General features: G+C 35.9%; 1 long non-coding RNA gene across 1 annotated transcript; it reads right to left on the bottom strand.

The window, feature by feature from the left end:
* Positions 1-1,486: 1,486 nt before the first annotated feature.
* On the bottom strand, positions 1,487-4,127 carry LOC309864608. Its single transcript, XR_014311647.1, has 3 exons — positions 4,065-4,127; positions 2,114-2,164; positions 1,487-1,568 (listed from the first exon to the last, which is right to left on the bottom strand). It is a non-coding gene; the product is annotated as an uncharacterized lncRNA (long non-coding RNA).
* Positions 4,128-5,550: the final 1,423 nt, after the last annotated feature.

Raw genomic sequence — 5,550 nt, 5'->3', positions numbered from 1 at the left:
AGGATTGTTGTTTCAGGCAATTTCAAGCTATAAGAGAACCTGCATGTGCAGATGCACTGGTTTATAAAGAATCCTACTGCTTTGGGGTGGAATTCTAAAACACCAGGCTAAAACACCAGGGACACCCCCTCACACCCAGAGGGTGCCAGGATTCCGAGCGGGCACAGTCCCTGAGGACCCCGCCGCCCCCTAGGGTGCCCAGGACTCGAAGAAGGCGCCTCGGACTCGACAAGCTGGACCCCCTGCTCCTGGGGGCAAGCGCATGACCCCCCACCGCCCTCGCGCTGCCTCTGTTCCCCGAGCATGGCCACCCAGTGTTGCACAAACCCATGCGCCCCGCCAGCCCCTTTGTACACACCACTGCAGAAGGGGGCTTGGAGGGGGCGCAGCCTCAAACCCTGCCTTCCCTTTTACTTGTTTTTTTTTTTTTTTTTTTTTTTTTTTGCCTTTGGAAGAAAGAACAGAGTGTTCGATTCTGCCCTATTTATGTTTCTACTTGAGAACAAACGTTGGTTGTGTGTGTGTTTTTTCTTGTGTTGTTTTTTTTTTCAAAGAAATGGGAAGAAGAAAAAAAAAAACAAGAACAAAAACAAAAACAAAAAACAAAAAAAACAACCTCCCTTCCCTTTCCTTGCTCTTGCTCACCCCCCTACCTTCCTTCTGACATCTCTCCTCCAGCCCTTTCTGTTGTGTTGTGTTGTTTTGTTTTGTTTTGTTTTGCTACGAGTCCACATTCCTGTTTGTAATCCTTGGTCTGCCTGGTTTTCTGTTTTTAGTAAAGTCTCGTTACGCCAAAAAAAAAAAAGCAAAATAAAAAAAACAAAAACTATTCTCATTGGTCAGGACATTGGTCAGAACAGTTGTTAGAAAGAGCAAGAAACAGATAGAGCCTAATATCAAAAGCTGATCCTGGCTAGAACTGAGTGTAGAGAAGCAAAACAAGAAATCTAGATGTTTCAAAACCAGAGTGCAAAACTTTAATCAGATCGAGAGAGTAAGCAAGAGTCAGACAATTGGTAAATACAAGATGCTCTAAGACGTGATTCCTTCTGTCCCCATAGTATTGTAGGTGCATTATATTATGACCAAATAGTTTTATTCTAGTATTCTGTTTAATAAAATCAATGGCAACCAAGTTTTTAAGAAACATAACTTTATAGTCTTTAGAACTGACTAATTTTAGTAAACATGGTGGGAGAAATATCAAGTTTTAACTAACAGATTATTAGACTCATACTTGAAAAATAAAATTATGTGATTGTATTATATTGAATATAAGTTCAAATGTTATTAATAGACCAAAAATTGTTTCTTATTCTAATATACGATTTCAATTCATCATTTCATGTAACTTTGTATTTTAGGTTAATATTTTACTAAACACGTTTATATGAATGTCCTACTGAGAAAGTATAATGCTATTTTTTACCATTAAGATTACTCATTTGCACATTTATCATTTTCATTTCCTTAGTAGATCGATTTCCAATTCTTCAAATTGTTATAATTTTAGAAAACAGAACTATTCTTCATCACATGCATTGATTCCTTGAAGTTAGCTGCAGTTCCTAAAAGAGCAAAGATAAATTTCCTATATGAATCAAACTTCTGTGGAAAAATTACCTGAAGATTTTTACCCTTCATTTAGTTTGCTGCCTACAAAACTGGTTCATAGGCATCTGTGAGGTTTTATTATGACAAGACACAATAAAGCAATTTAAGTGAAAATGAAGACAATGAAAGTGGTTTATTTTCAATCTTTTCTCTCTACCTGTAACACCAGGAGATCACTTTGTGTTCATCTGCATGATATATGTGTATGTGTGTGTGTGTGTGTGTGTATATATATATATATATATATATATATATATATATATATATACAAACAGCCCAATAGAGGCCATTTTGCTCACGCTGATGGAGATTCCATTCTCCTCTTTGTCTTTAGAGACCTCCCTGGTTCCAGGTTTTCTTAATCACAATCAAGGGATTAAAAACCCAGGAAAGATTTGAAGAACATAGCTGCAGCATAGGTGAAAAGAGTTGCAGGATATGTTTTTGAGCTCCTAATAGGTATAAAGCATTTTAACTGATAGAACAGAATCTACATTACCACAGATGATGTCCCTGAGTGTTGCAGAGTTCTTGATCTGAAGAGTTAAACCTAAATGGAAAGAGAAAGTAGGTACTAAATATTTGTTAGTTTTTTCAATAAATAATTATTGAGCAGAGCACCTACTGAGACCACTCCTATATGCATCCTTGAAGTATTTTTTTCTATCCCTAATTTGTAATATCGAGGGGCACTTGAGTGGTTTAGTCAGTTAAGCATCTGACTTTTGATTTCAGGTCAAGTCCGGATCTCAGCAGGAAGTCTGCACATCCCTCTCCCTCTGCTCCTCCCCTAGTCATGCATTCTCTCTCTCTCCTCTCTCTCTTTTTCTCAGATAAATAAATAAATAAATAATAAAATCTGTAATGTCCTATCTAGTCATGTTGAGATAATTCACATGCCTTTTCCTAATATCAAAGTATTGGAAGTATTTATGGTCTCTTGTCCATATGTGCACATGCACCCACCCACACACATAATGATAATAAAAAGACATATCCGATGACGTTAGAGCTCCACCCCCATCTCCTGAAATTCCTATTTCGGGAGATACTCTTTTTGTGCACACTGGTCCTGGTTTGCTTTCACCCCAAACAGCCAGCAGCCATGTTTCTGTTGGAGGTCATAGCCTGGGAGTGCTCATTTAACAAGACCAGATATGAGGCTCCTGGGTGGCTCAGTCAGATGAAGCCCTGCTACATTAGGATCCCTGCTCAGCTGGGAATCTGTTTCTTCCTCTCTTTTGCCCCTCCCCTGCTCCTGCTCTCTCTTAAGTAATAATTTTTTTAAAAAAGGTCAAATAGTATTTTTTCTGTTTTCAGATCAATGTCTAGTGAACTTTACTCTATGTCCCTTCTTCCTTCTAGGACTTTGCTGAATGTCTCTGAAAATGCCTACTACAAATTAATATTCCCAATCTTTCCCTTTACCTCCAAACCTTTAGTGAGTATAATTTTGAGCTCTACATTATAAGATATGGCAAGTTAAAGATATAGTGGGAAGTATGTAACAAGTTTCCTCCAGCTCTGGACAGGGGACTTTTCATTGTTTACCTCTTCTACTAACTATATCAACATTTCAGGTTGTGTTAAGCTGTATAAGTTAAAATGGAGAGTTAACTAAGAGGATCTGTTATCTCACAAAGTAAGTGCAGGGGTAAATAAGCACTTAACAAATTTAGGTCTCTTAAGACCCCAACTTTCTCTTTCCAGCTAATGAGCTACATACGAGCTCCTTTGTGTTTGACTGAAGGATCTTCCATAAATTAAGTACTAAGAAAGGCAAAAGAAGATCGACTAAGTTGAAAAATATTTGGTAAAGAGTGATTTTGTGATAGATGACTTTTGGCTAAAATAGTAGCCAAGTTGTTATAAGAGAGTTTTTGTTTATTTTAAAGAAGTGAATCTTCGGGACGCCTGGGTGGCTCAGTTGGTTAAGCAGCTGCCTTCGGCTCAGGTCATGATCCCAGCGTCTTGGGATCGAGTCCCACATCGGGCTCCTAGCTCAGCCGGGAGCCTGCTTCTCCCTCTGCCTCTGCCTGCCATTCTGTCTGCCTGTGCTTGCTCTCTCCCCCCCTCTCTCTCTGATAAATAAATAAAATTAAAAAAAAAAAAAAAAGAAGAAGTGAATCTTCTTATTTCTCAAGATATTTAACAAAATCTTATCCAACATTGTCAAGTTATAAAGGCTAAAAATATAGGGTTTTTTAAAGGACTTCAGCAAAAAGCTATGACTGGTGAAGTTACAATAGATTATCATAAAAATCAGTAGTTAAATTTGTATTTTAAAATGCTTTTGAAAATTTAATTTCATGACAAGGACATTATGACACAGTCTATACCCATTTGTGCTAAAGACAGGAAATCAAGCTGGAAAAATTAAGATCCAAAATGATAAGAAAATTCACAAGTTCTTACTCTTAACATTTCCATTACTGTTATAGAAATTTTACCTTTACTGCCTCTTCTGATCTCTTTGTGATTATTTGATATTGAATCCTGGCTGATATTCTGCTAATAGAACACAAAACGATCATGTGTCAGGAGATGTCTAAACTTCTAAAGTGTTCATTAAACACAAAATCATTATCCACTTGTAAATCATACTGAGTTATTTCTGGGTTAGAAGGAAAAAATGTAGAATATTATAATACTTGAGCAGTTTTTAACTTGTCCCACAAGGGATGAAGAGTTCGTAAATTAACAGAACTTACCTATTTCTTCATATACAAAGAAAGAAAAGGAAGAAACATAGCTAAATATATATAACTTTTTAGGTCTAAAGCATTATAGCTTGTTTCATTCTTCCCTGTGGTAAATGTAATAAAGAAATAATTCCCTGTAATAAAGAAAATACAATTGAGAAACCAAAAAGTGGCATTAATAAGAATCTTCAGTACTACGTTTACAGTAAAGGAAAGACATGAACAGAGATATTTCTTTTTTAAAAAATGTGGACATGGATATACTGTAATGAATAATAAATGAATGTGTGTGTGTGTGTGTGTGTGTGTGTGTGTATAAAGGGGTAATAAAGATTATTCTTTGACAGACCTGACAGACCTGAACTACACAATGCACAATTTTAATTTTTAATGTTTACCATTTTTAGTAAATAAATATACATTAAATTATTATAGAAAGGCATTTTGTCTTACCTCTAGTTTCCAGTCTGCATATTGAAGGTATATTAAGTATGAGTATTTTGTTATTTAACCATAATAATAGGGTAAATAAAGTCTTGGGCTTTCATAAAAATGATTATAATTTTTGGTATGATTGTTTTCTCTAGTATTTACCTTTATTAGAGTAAAGAGTTTAACGTGGCTCTATTATTTCATTCACTAACTTATTTGAAAAACATTTTAAAAACATCTAAGTAAGATCAAGATCTTGAATCTTGACACATTTGGTAAGGAATATTAACCAAAAAATCACAAAATTTTACTCTGGTAGATTTTTTTCTCATGAAAATCATTAGAAATGTAAATATTTATTTTTGGTATATAATGCCATGAATGTGAATAATGTTTTTCAGTTGATTGAAGACTTCTGATTTGGAGTGGAATATGATAGATCATAATAGACTAACGTTCTTTGTGCAAAAACCAAAAAGGGGGAGAAACTGAAAATTCACATTTTTAAAGATGATTTTTAAAGGAACCTGGAAGTATGAGACTAGAAGTTATTTCTGCAGAAGAGTCTTTTCTCCTTGAGCCATCACAGGCTATTTTTTCTCCTGCAACATTTAACAGGTTCTAAGCATGACCTGGTGCTCAAGTTTGGGTCAAATGAGACATTGGTGTGGAGGAAGAGGAGAGGGTGTCAGTGAGGTCTCTGTGGCCATACAGAGCTGGTGCAATTGGAGATTGGAAGCTAGAAGAACCTCAGACACACAACTGTTTTTTGCTGTGGAACATCCACTGAGGTTTACAGAGT

The sequence above is a fragment of the Mustela nivalis genome (genome assembly GCF_964662115.1).
Source record: "Mustela nivalis genome assembly, chromosome: 5".
In the NCBI taxonomy this organism is placed as follows: domain Eukaryota; kingdom Metazoa; phylum Chordata; class Mammalia; order Carnivora; family Mustelidae; genus Mustela; species Mustela nivalis.
Note: the sequence above shows the minus strand (reverse complement) of the source record. Positions and strands in the feature narration are given on the sequence as shown.